Source organism: Moschus berezovskii, chromosome 3, assembly GCF_049115385.1.
Source record: "Moschus berezovskii isolate FMDL1 chromosome 3, NW_MosBer_1.0, whole genome shotgun sequence".
Lineage (NCBI taxonomy): Eukaryota > Metazoa > Chordata > Mammalia > Artiodactyla > Moschidae > Moschus > Moschus berezovskii.
In genome coordinates this window covers 64199666-64214828 of record NC_142462.1, presented here as the reverse complement: position 1 = coordinate 64214828, position 15163 = coordinate 64199666, and the positions used below count along the sequence as shown (strand labels likewise).

General features: G+C 40.8%; 1 protein-coding gene across 2 annotated transcripts in view; it reads right to left on the bottom strand.

The window, feature by feature from the left end:
- TMEM168 (transmembrane protein 168) overlaps nt 1-15163 on the bottom strand; it is a 53476-nt gene that overhangs the window by 13647 nt on the left and 24666 nt on the right. The window lies entirely within an intron of this gene.

Below are 15163 nucleotides of genomic sequence, written 5' to 3'. Positions count from 1 at the left end.
TTTGCCCCTACTTCCAAAAAGGATTGAAAGGATAATTAATGATCTAAAATTCATTATAAGTTGAAAGACACAAGTAAGAACACATGGATAAACAACAGAGCCTAAATTTATCTATAAGCTCCTGGACATTATGGTAAAACAAATGTAATATGCATATTGTATTTTTAAAATTTGTCAAATAATATCCCAAACTAAAAACATATATAATATACATATATGTAACATCTTTAATATGACAGAGAAAAAAGCCAGAAAACAAATCCTTTCCTGTTAATACCCACATGCTTTAAATCATTTTTCAAATAACACACTCATTTATCAGAGTGTAGAAAGTGTCTTTTTTTTCCCCTGTGAAAAGTCCAGAAATTAAGAGAAAATTTTAAAACATAAACTCGTTAAAACTATAAAAATGAATTCCATTCTTAAACCTATAATACAGCTTTCCTTTGAAAATATCTAGACTCTTTGTAACTAAATCAAAACTAAAATATATTTATCTATACATTAAGGACATTTAAGCAGCCTAAAAACAATGGAAAAAGGGAGGCAGGCGAAATATTATGAGAAGGCAGATTTAGGTAGTATTTGCAATTAAAAAATGACCCATTTAATGAAAAGAAAATGAAAGGATGATTCACTCAATACCAACCTGTACTCTTACAATATGGATAGTATTTCATGTTCTCTGTTGCTACTGCACATATTACACAGTTAGGTGTGTATGTGCGTGAATGAATACACATTTTCCCAACACTAACAAATGGTTCATTCGATCAGAATTTTAGTAAAAAAAAGTTGAATCCCATAATGGAAAAATGGATATAATGCCCTATTTTTGGTATACTGGTGGTGGTGGTTTAGTTGCTAAGTCATGTCTGACTCTCGAGACTTCATGGACTGGAGCTTGCCAGGATCCCTCTGTCCATGGGATTTCCCAGGCAAGAATAATAGAGAGGGTTGCCATTTCCTTCTCCAGGGGATCTTCCTCACCCAAGGATTGAACCCATGTCTCCTGTATTGCAGGCAGTCTCCTGCATTGCCAGTGGATTCCTTACTGCCACCAGGGAAGCCCACTTTTGGTATATTCTGTGTTATCAATTACATAAATAATACAATACATGCTCAATTTAGAAACAATAGAAAAAGATATGATTAGATTCATTCTGAGTACCATTACCATACACAGCTGTTTAAAATATGTTCAAACTTCATGCAATATATGTAATCACAAATATTTAGTCTTTTACCAAAGTGGGATGATATATAATGTTCTGCAAACTTTCTAATACACTATAAGCCTATTAATGTAATTCTAAATCATTTGTAAATACCAAATGGCATTATTATCCTATTTATGAAATTTTAATTAGCTAATTTCCTATTTGTGTATTTAGATTCCTTATATTTTTCCTCTGTGATAAACAAAACCAGAATAAGTACTGAGTTCTCTGATGATTATATTAAACATCTTTGATCATTTGGGTTCAACTTTGGTGAAATATTTTGCCACGGGGCTGTCTTTCTATTGATGATTCAGAGTTTTGTTTTGCTATCAATATATGTGTAATGTACCCATGCTGTGTCTTGCTAAATCTTCTCCATCTACCTAAAGGTCAAGGAAGTATTTTACATTATCCTCTAAAGGTTTTATTTTTCTGTACTTTGCTTTTAGGTCTATAATCCAAATATAGTTGATTTTTATAAGAACAGTTCAAATTAACTTTTTTTATATGAGCACTCAACTATTTACCAATTACTGAAAATCTCAACCATTCCATATTACTGTGCTATTTTTGTCATAAATCAGGCATTCTGATACCTGCTTTTTTACTCTTATGTTCCACTGGCCTATCTATTTTTTCAAATAGCTCCTTTTGCCCACATTTCCTCCTTTCTTTCTGGGACTCCAGTAAAACACAAATGAGATTTCTCTGTATCTTCCATGAGTCTTATCCTTTGTACAGTATTTCCTCTATTTTTCCTCTTCAAGCTTCTACTTTCATAGCTTTCTCTGAAGTATATTTTCCAGCTCACTAATGCTCATTTCTCATTTTTATAATCTGTTAAACTTGCACACTGAGTGAATTTCAGGTATTTTATTTTCTGATTCAAAAACATGTCTAAAAAGAAAAAAAAAAGCCTGTCCAGTTCTTTTTCAAATCTGCCTTGTCACTTTTTTATATTAATAGCTTCCAGCTTCCCACCATTATTTACTATCTTTGCTTTTGTTTTTACTATCTTTGCTTTTGTTTTTCAACTTGCTAAATAAGTATGATGGCTTTCTGTGTTTGACAATTCCAATAAACCAAGACATTTTGGTCTGCCTATTGTCTGCTGGTTCTATTGCTCCTTGCGCTTGATGCCACGTGAGTGAGAGAGAGGGGGGAGAGGGAGAATCCGGTTATATTTATGAGTTGAACACTGTATGCAAAAAAAATATTATATGACTAATTTCAGACCTAGGATAATTATACCTTTTACAAGAGGATTTCTGTTTCTTCTAGGGGGCTGTGGGCATTAACAGTTTATATATCTTGATCCAGGTTGTATCACTAACAGGATACAGTATCAGGGTGCAAATTCATTAGAGGGTGTACTGTATTTATTAAAAAATACATTTCTACTATAAACACCAACTTCTTATACAACTTATGTCCAAGAGAATTTACATACTTTTTGTACTTAGGTTAATAACTATATCAGTGAGAAAAATCACTCTTTTATTAACTATATCAGTGAGAAAAATCACTCTTTTATGACATAGATTAAAATTTAAAAGATGCAAAAAAATTGAAAAGATGCAACAATTCTCACAACTATTACTACAGCAATTTAAATGGCTGTTTTTAAACATTACTTGTTTAACTCTTAGGTTTAATAGGTAATCATCCTATGTAAAAATATTGATAATTTCATTATTTTCTTTTCAATTTCTATACCTTCTATTGCATATATTGTTCCATTATAATAGGAAATACTTTGATCAATTAAACCCTTATCCACATAAAAGTGGATGGGGAACTTTTAGATACGGATGGCTAACTGTACTACACCATAAATATAAAGGACTCCAGCAACTGCAAATTTTGGTATTCAGAGGAGGTACTGGAATCAATCCATTGTAGATACCTAAGGATCACTGTACACTCAAATTATGTCAGTCATTTACTTAAAATAATCCCTGGGTCGGGAAGATCCCCTGGAGAAGGAAATGGTAACCCACTCCAGTATTCTTGCCTGGAGAATCCCATGGACGGAGAAGCCTGGTAGGCTATAGTCCATGGGGTCGCAAAGAGTCGGACACGACTGAGTGACTGAACAGAACAGAACAGAATTACGGTGGGGGGGGATCAAAATGGTGGAGGAGTAGGACAGGAAGCTCACCTTCCCTAACAAAAACGTTAAGAACACGACCACGAGTGGAATGACTGACACAGAGCATCTTCTGAGCCAGCAGACCCCAGACTTCTCAGGGGTGAGAAAACCTCCGCGTGACTGGGCAGGACACGAAAGACAGAGACGAAGCCCGCACCCAGAGAGGAGCTGTGGAGGCAAGTTTCCCACACCCTGGCAGGGAGGTCAGCCTAGACGGAGGGGAGCTTCAGAGGCTGGAGTAGAGCACAGCGTTTGTGGAGGGCAAAACAGAGGAACGTGAACAGCAGGTTGGCACTGCCACCCTGCACTCCCCCACCTAAGACGCTCATGTGTTGGTGAAGTTGGGGGCTAGGTACTAAAGTCAAGGCTTCAGAGGTCAGAGCCAGGGAGAAGACCAGGGTTGGCTGCATGGAGACAGCCCGAGGAGCCTGGACGGTAGCAACAGAGCAGGTACTCAGCAGAAGCTGGGGCTGATGAGAGATACCAAGTGCCACTGTCGAGGGGGTGCATGGGAAGAGGGGGGAGAGCACTGAAGAGCTCCTTTCCCTGTGACCATTTGGCAACAGGACACTGCCCACAGAGTTCTGGGGCAGGCACAAGTCATTGCGGCCATCCTAGGCCCCAGAAGTGGCTACGAACTGCCACTACAAGACCTAACAGCAGGTGCCAAGCACTGCCACCGCCATCCTGGGAATGTGGACAGCATCTGCCCACAGGAGACCCATGAGCAGTGTCAAGCCCTGCCCCTGCTGTCCCAGGAGTGTACAGACAGCCACCACCCCCAGGGGACCCAAGAAGAGGTGTCGAAGACAGCCCCCTCTGTCCTACATGTGTGCAAGGACCTCTGAACCTGCATACCACGTATCAAGGGGGTAATGGCCAGCACACACTGAGGAGACAGACAGCATCCAAACTAAAAGCAGCCCCTTGACTCTGGAAAAGATGGCAGAGTAGAAAGCCGTGAGCTCGCCTCTTCTCATGAAGTGGCTTCCGTGGTGTCTCAGATGATAAAGATCCTGCCTGAAATGTACAAGGCCAGGGCCTGATTCCTCGGTTGGGAAGATCCCCTGGAGAAGGGAAAGGCTATCCACTCCAGTGTTCACGCCTGGAGAATATCATCGACAGAGAAGTCTAGCAGGCCACAGACCACAGGGTTGCAAAGAGTTGGGCATGACTGAGCGACTAACACTTACATGTCTCATGAAAACACCAAAATCACAACTGCTGAACAATCATCTACAAAACACTGGAACCTACCAAAAAAGGTATTTTACAATCAGGTCAAAAAGATGGTGGAGTAGAAGGACATGCACTCATCTTCTCCTGCAAGAACACCAAAATCATAATTAGCTGATGAACAATCATTGACAGGAGAATGTTGGAAGTGACGAAAAAAAGATACTCCACATCCAAGAGCAAAGGAGAAGCTGCAGCAAGACATCAGGAGGGGTGCAATCGTGTTTAAAATCAAACTTCATACCCATCAGAGATGCCTGGAGGGCACAAAGAAAACCTTTTGTACATCAAGATGCAGGGAAAGGAACAGTGATTCCCCACAAGAGACTGAGCCAGACCTGCCTGTGACTGTGTGAGGGTCTCCCGTGGAGGCACGAGTCAGCAGTGGCCTGCTGTGGGGTCAGGAACACTGACAGCAGCAGTCCTAGGAGGTGTGTGTGGCATAAATCCTTTGGAGGAGGCTGCCACTGCATGCTAAGTCACTTCAGTCATATCCGACTCTTTGTTACCCTATGGACTGTAGCCCTCCAGACTTCTCTGTTCATGGGGATTCTTCAGGCAAGAATACTGGAGTGGGTTGCCATTTCCTCCTCCAGGGAAAATTCCCAACCCAGAGACTGAATCCATATCTCTTATGTCTCCTGTGTCAGCAGGCAGGTCCTTTACCACCAGTGCCATCCCCACCTGGGAAGAGCTGCCAGGTGGGCAATACACAAACCGGAGAACAATTATACCAAAGAAGTTCTCGGGCTGCTGCCGAAGTTCTAGGCTCCACAACAGACTTCCCAACCTGGGGTTCGTCAAAGGGACTGAGAATCCTCAAGGAATTTTACTTTGAAGGCCAGTGGGATTTGATTACAGAACTTCCACAGGTCTGGGGAAACAGAGACTCTTGGAGGGCACGAACAAAACCTTGTGTGCACCAGGACCCAGGAGAAAGGAGCAGTAACCCCACAAGAGACTGATCCAGATTTGCCTGTGCGTGACCAGGAGTCTCTGGTGGAGACGTGGGTTGACTGAGGCCTGCCGTGGGGTCAGGGACATTGATGGCAGCAGTCCTGAGAGGCTCACTGTGTGGCATAAGTCTTCTAAAGGAGGTCGCCATTACCACCATTACCCCTACCACAGATTAAGGCCAAACTACAGGTAGGAAGCACAGCCCCACCCATGAGCAGAAAACTGGATTAAAGACTTACTGAGCAGGGCCTTGCCCACCAGAGGAAGACCCAGTTTTCTCCACAGCAAGTCCCTCCCACCAGGAAGTTTGCACAGGCCTCTTAACCACATCTATCAGAGGGTAGACAGAAAAAAACCAAAATCCCAGAAAACTAAACAAAATGATCACATGGATCACAGCTTTGTTAACTTAATCAAACTATGAGCCATACAGTGTAGGAACACCCAAGACTGATGGTGGAGAGTTCTGACAAAACGTGGCCCACTGGAGGAGGGAATGGCAAACCACTTCAGCATTCTTATCTTGAGAACCCCAAGAACAGTATGAAAAGGCAAAAAGATATGGCACTGAAAGATAAACCCCCAGGTCAGTAGGTGTCCAATATGCTACCAGAGAAGAGTAGAAAAATAGCTCCAGAAGGAATGAAGAGGCTGAGCCAAACCAGAAACAAAGTCCAGTTGTGGATATGTCTGGTGGTGAAAGTAGGAACCTGGAATGTTAGGTCCATGAATTAAGGTGAATTGGAAGTAGTCAAACAGGAGATGGCAAGAGTGAACATCGACAATTTAGCAATCATTGAGCTAAAATGGATGAAAATGGGTGAATTTAATTCAGATGACTATTATATCTACTACTGTGGGCAAAATCCATTAGAAGAAATGGAGTAGCCTGCACAGTCAACAAATGAGTTCATAATGCAGTACTGGGTCCACTCTCAAAAATGACAAGAAAATCTCAGTTCATTTCCAAGGCAAACCAATCAATATCACAGTAAGCCAAGTTTAAGCCCCAACCACTAATGCTGAAGAAGCTGAACGGTTCTATGACGACCTACAAGACTTGCTAGAACTAGCACCAAAAAAATTAAAAAAAAAAAAAAGTCCTTTTCATCATAGAAGACTGGAATGCAAAAGCAGGAAGTCAAGACATACGTGGAATAACAGGCAAGTTTAGTCTTGGAGTACAAAATGAAGCAGGGCACAGGCTAACAGAGCTCTGCCAAATGAATGCATGGGTCATAGCAAACACCCTCTTCCAACAACACAACAGACGACTCTACACATGGACATCACCAGATGGTCAGTACCAAAATGAGACTGATTATATTCTTTGCAGCGTAGGTGAAGGAGCTCTATACAGTCAGCAAAAACAAGATCAGGAGCTTACTGTGGCTCAGATCATGAACTCCATATTGCAAAATTCAGGTTTAAACTGAAGAAAGTAGGGGAAACCACTAGGCCATTCAGTTATAAGCTAAAGAAGATCCCTTATGATTATATAGTGGAAGTGACAAATAGATGCAAGGGATTAGACCTGATACATGAGTGCCAGAAGACCAATGAACAGAGGTTTGCAACACTGTAAATGAGGCAGTGACCAAAATCACCCCCAAGAAAAAATGCAACAAGGCAAAACTGTTGTCTGACAAATAGACAAACAGCCTTACAAATAGCTGAGAAGAGAAGTGAAGGCAAAGGAGAAAAGGAAAGATAAACCCATCTGAATGTAGAGTTACAAAGAATAGCAAGGAAAGCTAAGAAAACCTTAAGTGAAGAATGCAAAGAAACAGAGGAAAACAATAGAATGGGAAGGACTAGAGATTGCTTCAAGAAAATTAAAGATACCAAGAGAACATTTAATGCAAAGATAGGCACAATAAAGGACAGAAAAGGTATGGGATCTAACAGAAGCAGAAGAGATTAACAATAGCTGGCAAGAATACACAGGACAACTATACAAGACTCAGATAAACACGAAGGTGTGATCATACATCCAGAGCCAAACATTCTGGAGTGTGAACTCAAGTGGGCCTTAGGCAGCATTACTATGAACAAAGCTAGTGGAGGTGATGAAATTCCAGCTGAGCTATTTCAAATCCTAAAAGATGATGCTGTGAAAGTGCTGCACTCAATATGCCAGCAAATTTGGAAAACTCAGCAGTGGCCACAGAAGTACAAAAGGTTTTCATTCCAATCCCAAATAAGGAAAATGCCAAAGAATGTTCAAACTACTGCACAACCATACTCATTTCACATGCTAGCAAGGTAATGTTCAAAATCCTCCAAGCTAGGCTTCAACAGTACGTTAATGGAGAACATCCAGATGGACAAGCTGGGTTTAGAAAAGGCAGAGAAATTAGGGTCAAAATGCCAACATCTGTTGGATCGTAGAAAAAGCAAGAGAATTCCAGAAAAATATCTACTTCTGCTTCACTGACAACGCTAAAGCCTTTGTTTGGATCACCACAAACTGTGGGAAATTCTTAAAGAGATGGGAATACCAGACCACCTTACCTGTCTCCTGAGAAACCTGCATGTAGTCAAGAAGCAACAGAACTGGACATGGAACAACAGACTGGTTCAAAATTGGGAAAGGATTACAATAAGGCTGTATATTGTCACCCTGCTTATCTAACTTCTGTATAGAGTTCATCATGCAAAATACCAGGCTGGATGAATCACAAGCTGGAATCAAGACTGCTGGGAGAAATATCCATAACCTCAGATGTGCAGATGACACCATCCTAATAGCCGAAAGCAAAGAGGAACTAAAGAGCCTCTTGATGAAGGTCAAAGAGGAGAGCAAAAAAGCTAGCTTAAAACTCAACATTCAAAAAACTCAGATCATGGCATCTGGTCCCATCACTTCATGGCAAATAGATGGGGAAACAGTGACAAACTTTATTTTCTAGGTCTCCAAAACCACTGCAGATGGTGACTGCAGCCAAAGACGCTTGCTCCTTGGAAGAAAAGCTCTGACAAACCTAGACAGCATATTAAAAAGCAGAGACAACTCTGAGAGATTGTGAAGGCCAGGAAAGCCTGGCATGCTGCAGTCCATGTTGGGATCCACACAGTCAAAGGCTTTAGCATAGTCAATGAAGCAGAAATAGATGTTTTGCTGGAATTCTCTTGCTTTTTCTATGACCCAGTGGATTCTGGTAATTGACCTCTGGTTCATCTGCCTTTTCTAAATCCAACTTGAACTTCTGGCCATTTTCAGTATACATACTTCAGTACCGTTGAAGCCTAGCTTGGAGAATTTTGAGCATTATTTTGCTAGCATGTGAAATGAGTGCAATTGTTTGGTAGCCTGAACATTCTTTGGCACTGCCTTTCTTTGGGATTGGAATGAAAATTGACGTTTTCCTAGACGGCATATTAAAAAGCAGAGACATCACTTTGCCGACAAAGGTCTATATAGTCAAAGCTATGGTTTTTCCAGTAGTCATGTAAAGATGTGAGATTTGGACCATAAAGAAGGCTGAGCACCAAAGAATTGATGCTTTTGAACTGTGGTGATGGAGAAGACTCTTGAAGAGTTCCTTGGACTGCAAGGAGATCCAAAAAGCTAATTCTAACGGAAATCAACCCTGAATATTCACTGGAAGGACTGATGCTGAAGTTCCAATACTTTGGTCACCTGATGCAAAGAGTTGACTCACTGCAAAACACCCTGATGCAGGGATGTTGGGAAAGACTGAAGGCAGGAGGAGAAGGGAATGACAGAGGATGAGGTCGTTGGATGATATTATCGACTCAACGGACATGAGTTTGAGCAAACTCAGGGAAACAGTGAAGAACAGGGAAACCTGGCATGCTGTAGTCCATGGGGTGGTTTGCCGGATATAACTGAGTGACTGAACAACAACAATAATCATAGCCAAAGAAAAACCCACAAATAATATGATATGAGGGGTGCTTATGTGACATAATTAAATCCCATACCCAGTGAGTAGACAATCCACAAACTGGAATAATTATATTGCAGTTCTCCCACAAGACTAAAAATCCTGAGCCCCATGTCAGGCTCCCCAGTCTGAGGGTCTGGCACTGGGATGAGGAACACCCAGAGTATTTGGCCTTGAAGGCCAGTGGGGCTTCAGTGCAGGAGTGGGGAAACAGAGATTCCATTCTTAGAAGGTTCAATAAGAAGCCATGTATGCTGGGGCTGAGTACAGAGCAGTAACTCCACAGGAGCATGGGCTGGACCTACATACGAGTCTTGGAGGATCTAGTAGGGATATGGGGGCCGGCTGTGGTTCAAAGAGGCAGGAGGCAAGAACACTGGTGGCAGAGGCCCCAGAGAATATTGATCAGCATGGGCTCTCCCAGAGGCTGCCAGTTTAGCATCAAAACCAGGTCTGAACCCAATAGTCTACAGGCTCCAGTGCTGGAATGCCTCAAGCCAAACAACCAGCAGGGTAGTAACACAGCCCCACCCATTAACAGACAGGCTGCCTAGAGTTGTACTAAGCTCATAGTCACCTTTAAACACACCCCTTGACACAATCCCACGAATGGATACAAAACAAGACCCAAATATATGCTACAAGAGTCATGGAACACAAGAGACATGCTACATACAAGAGACACGCTACAATGAACACATACTGACTGAAATTGATGAGATGGACAAAGGTATTCCATGTAAATGGAAATCAAAGTTATAGACTTTAAAATAAAGACTGTTACAAGAGGCAAACAAGGACGCAATATAATGATCCAAGGACCAATTCAAGAAGATGTAACAATTACAAATATAAGTATACCCAATGAAGAAGCAGCTCAACATATAAAGCAAATGCTAACAGTCATTAAAAGAGAAATTGACAGTAACACAGTAAAAGTGGAGGACTTAAACATCCCACTTTCATCAGTGGACAGATCATCCACAAAGGGAATACAGGCTTTAAATGACACATCACACCAAATGATGTTATTGATATTTACAGATCATTTCATCCAAAAATAATAGAACACACATTCTTCTCAAGTGCACATGGAACATTCTCTCCAGAATTGATCACATGCTGAGCCACAAAGCAAGCACAGGTAAATTAAAGAACACTGAAATCATAAACAAGCATCTTTTCCAAACACAATGCTATGAGATTAGACAAGATGAAGAGGTAAAAAACACTAACATGTGGAGGCTAAACAATATGCTACTAAACAACCAATGGATCACTGAAGAAAGAAGTGAATATCAAAAAATGCCCAGAGACAAATGACAATGAAAGCATGACCACCCAAAACCTACAGAATGTAGCAAAAGCAATTCTAAGAATGAAGTTTAGAGTGATACAATCTGACCACAGGAATCAAGAAAATTATCAAATAAGCTAATTTTACATCTAAAGCAACTAAAGCAAGAACAGACAAAATCCAAAGTCAGTTGAAGAAAACCTAAATATCAGAGGAGAAATAAATGAAACAATGACTAAAACCTGGTTCTCTGAAACAGAAGAAAAAAATGATAAACTTTTAGCCAGGCTCATCATGAAAAAAAGGGAGAGGGCTCAAATCAGTAAAATTAGAAATGGGAAAGTAACAACTGACACTAAAGAAATACAAAGAATCATAAGAGATTACTGAAAACAATACAAACAACCATATGCCAATAAAATGGACAATCTGGAAAAAGTGGGCAAATTCAGAGAAAGGTACAATTGCCAAGGACTGAATCAAAGACGACTCTACATATGGACATCAACAGAAGGTCAATACAGGAATCAGACTGATTACATTCTTTGCAGCTGAAGAGGGAGAAGCTCAAGTCACCAAAAACAAGACCAGCAACTGACTGCGGCTCACATCATGAAATCCTTACTACAAAATTCAGACTAAAATTGAAGAAAATAGGGAAAACCACTAGGCTATTCAGGTATGACCTGAATCAAATCCCTTAAGATTATACAGTGGAAGCAACAAATAGATACAAGGGATTAGATCTGAAAGACAGAGTGCCTGAAGAACTTCTGTACAGGAGGCAGTGGCCAAAAGCATTCCCAAGAAAAAGAAATGTAAGGAAATCACTGTAAATGGTGACTGCAGCCATGAAATTAAAAGAGCCCTGCTCCTTGGACAAAAAGATATGACAAACCTAGACAGCATATTAAAAAGCCGAGACATTTGCCAACAAAGGTCCATCTAGTCAAAGCTATGTTTTTCCAGTAGTCATGTATGGGTGTGAGAGTTGGGCCATAAAGAAAGCTGAATGCCAAAGAACTGATGTTTTTGAACTGTGGTGTTGCAGAAAACTCTTGAGAGTCCCTTAGACTGCAAGGAGGTCAAACCCGTCAGTCCTAAAGGAAATTAGTCCTGAATATTCACTGGAAGGACTGATGCTGAAGCTCCAATACTTTGGCCACCTGATGCAAAGTGCTGACTCATTGGATCAGACCCTGATGCTAGGAAAGATTGAAGGCAGGAGGAGAAGGGGATGACAGAGGATGAGATGGTTGGATGGCATCACTGACTCGATGGACATGAGTCTGAGCAAGCTCTGGAAGTTGGGTGATGGACAGGGAAGCCTGGTGTGCTGCAGTCCATGGGGTAAGAGTCGGACACAACTGAACTGAACTGAGGCGGCCTTACAAATAGCTGAGAAAAGAAGAGAAGCTAAAGGCAAAGGAGAAAAGGAAAGACATATCCATCTGAATTCAGAGTTCCAAAGAATAGCAAGGAGAGATAAGGAAGGCTTCCTAAGTAAACAATGCAAAGAAATAGAGGAAAACAATAGAATAGAAAGGACTAGAGATTGCTTCAAGAAAATCAGAGATACCAAGAGAACATTCCATGCAAAGATGGGCACAATAAAGGACAGAAACAGTAAGGACCTAACAGAAGCAGAAGAGATTAAGAAGAGGTGGCAAGAATACACATGAGAACTATACAAAAAAGATCTTAATAACCTAGGTAAGTAAGACAGTGTGATCCCTCACCTAGAGCCAGACATCCTGGAGTGTGAAGTCAAGAGGGCCTCAGGAACCATTACTACAAACAAAAGCTAGTGGAGGTGAAGGAATTCCAGCTGAGCTATTTAAAATCCTAAAGATGATGCTGTTAAAAGTGCTGCACTCAATATGCCAGCAAATTTGGAGAACTCAGCAGTGGCCACAGGAGTGGAAAAGAACACTTTTCAGTTTCATTCCGATCCCAAAGAAGGGCAGTGCCAAAGGATGTTCAAACTACTGCACAACTGTACTCATTTCACATGCTAGAAAGGTAATGCTCAAAATCCTTCCGGTTCAGCTTCACCAGTATGTGAACCAAGAGCTTCCAGATATACAAGCTGGGTTTACAAAAGGCCGAGGAACCAGAGATCAAATTGCAAACATTCATTGGATCATAGAGAAAGAAAGGGAATTCCAGAAAAACATCTGCTTCATTGACTACGCTAAAACCTTTGAATGTGTGGATCACAACAAACTGTGGAACACTCTTAAAGAGATGGGAATACCAGACCATTTTACTTGCCTCTTCAGAAACCAGTATGCAGGTCAAGAAGCAACTGTTAGAAATGAACATGGAATAACGGACTGGTTCAAAATTGGAAAAGGAGAACATCAAGGCTGTATACTGTCACCCTGCTTATTTAACTTATATGTATAGTATATCAGGCAAAATGCAGGGCTAGATGAAGCACAAGCTGGAATCAAGATTGCTGGGAGAAATATCAATAACCTCACATACGCAGATGACACCATCCTAATGGCAGAAAGCAAAGAGGAACTAAAGAGCCTCTTGATGAGGGTGAAAGAAGAGAGTGAAAAAGCTGGCTTAAAACTCAACACTCAAAAAATGAAGATCAAGGCACCTGCCACTTCATGGCAAATAGATGGGGAAACAATGGAAACAGTGACAGACTTTATTTTCTTGGGCCCCAAAACCACTACTGATGGTGACTGCAGTCATGAAATTAAAGCAGGTTTGCTCCTTGGAAGAAAAGCTACGACAAAACTAGACAACATTAAAAAGCAGAGATGTCACTTTGCCAACAAAAGGTCTGTATAGTCAAACGTACTTTTTTTCCAGTAGTCATGTATGGATGTAAGAGTTGGACCATAAAGAAGGCTGAGAGCTGAAGAATTGATGCTCAAGCTGTGGTGCTGGAGAATACTCCTGAGAGTCCCTTGGATTACAAGAGATCAAACCAGTCGATCCTAAAGGAAATCAACCCTGACTATTCATTGGAAGGACTGATGCTGAAGCTGGACCTCCAATACTTTGGTCACCTGATGCAAAGAGCCAACTCATTGGAAAAGACCCTGATGCTGGTCAAGATTGAGGGCAAGAGGAGAAGGGGCAACAATGGATTAGATGGTTGGATGACATCATTGACTCATTGTACATGAATTTGAGCAAACTGGGAGAAAGCAGGACAGGAGAGCCTGGCATGCTGCAGTCCATGGGGTCGCAAAGAGTCAGACATGACTAAATGACTGACTAAAACAACAGAAAAACAGAAAAATCACTAGTACTGAAATTGAAACAATGATTTAAAAACTTTAACAAAAGTACAGGACCAGATGGCTTCACAGATGAAGACTATCAAACAGTTAGAGAAGAGTTAACACCTATTCTTCTGAAAGACTTTTCAAAAAACTGCAAAGGAAGGAACATTCCCAAGCTCAATCTACAAGGCGACCATCACCGTGACAGAAAAACCAGACAAAGATACCACAAAAAAAGAAAATTACAGCCATCGTCACTGATGAACATAGATGCAAAAATACTCAACAAATTCTAGCAAACAAAATGCAACAATACATTAACAGGGCTACACATCATGATCAAGTGGGATTTATCCCAGGAATGCAAGGATTCTTCAATATCCACAAATCAATCAGTGTTATACACCACATCAACAAACTGACAAATAAAAACCATATGATCTTCACAATAGATGCAGAAAAAGCATTTGATAATATTCAACACACATTTATGATAAAAACTCTCGAGAAAGAGGGCATAGAGGGACTTACCTCAGCATAATGCTATATATTGACTAGCATTATAAAGAAAGAAAATATAGGAAAGGGTAAACATACTTGAAAACGAGGGCAACGACAAATCAAAAACATACAACAGTTTCACAAAAACCTAAAAGAAGAGGAACACAAGCATAAGATAAAAGGAGATCATCAAACAACAAGAAAAAACAAAGAATCACCTGGGAAACAAGGTTTGAGATGGCAATAAATACATACGTATCAATGAAAGAAAGTCACTATGAAAGTGTAAATCTCTCAGTTGTGTCGGACTCTTTGCCAAGATGTGAACCAAGAACTTTCAGATGTACAAACTGGATTTAGTAAAGGCAGAGGAACCAGAGATCAAATTGCCAACATCCATTGAATCACAGAAAAAGCAAGAGAATTCCAGAAAAACATCTACTTCTGCTTCACTGACTATGTTAAAGCTTTTGACTGTGTGGATCAAAACAAACTGGAATATTCTTAAAGAGATGGGAATACCAGAGCACCTTATTTGCCTCCTGAGAAACCTGTATGCAGGTCAGGAAGGAACAGTTAGAACCAGACATAGAACAACAGACTGGTTCAAAATTGGGAAAGGAGTACAAGGCTGT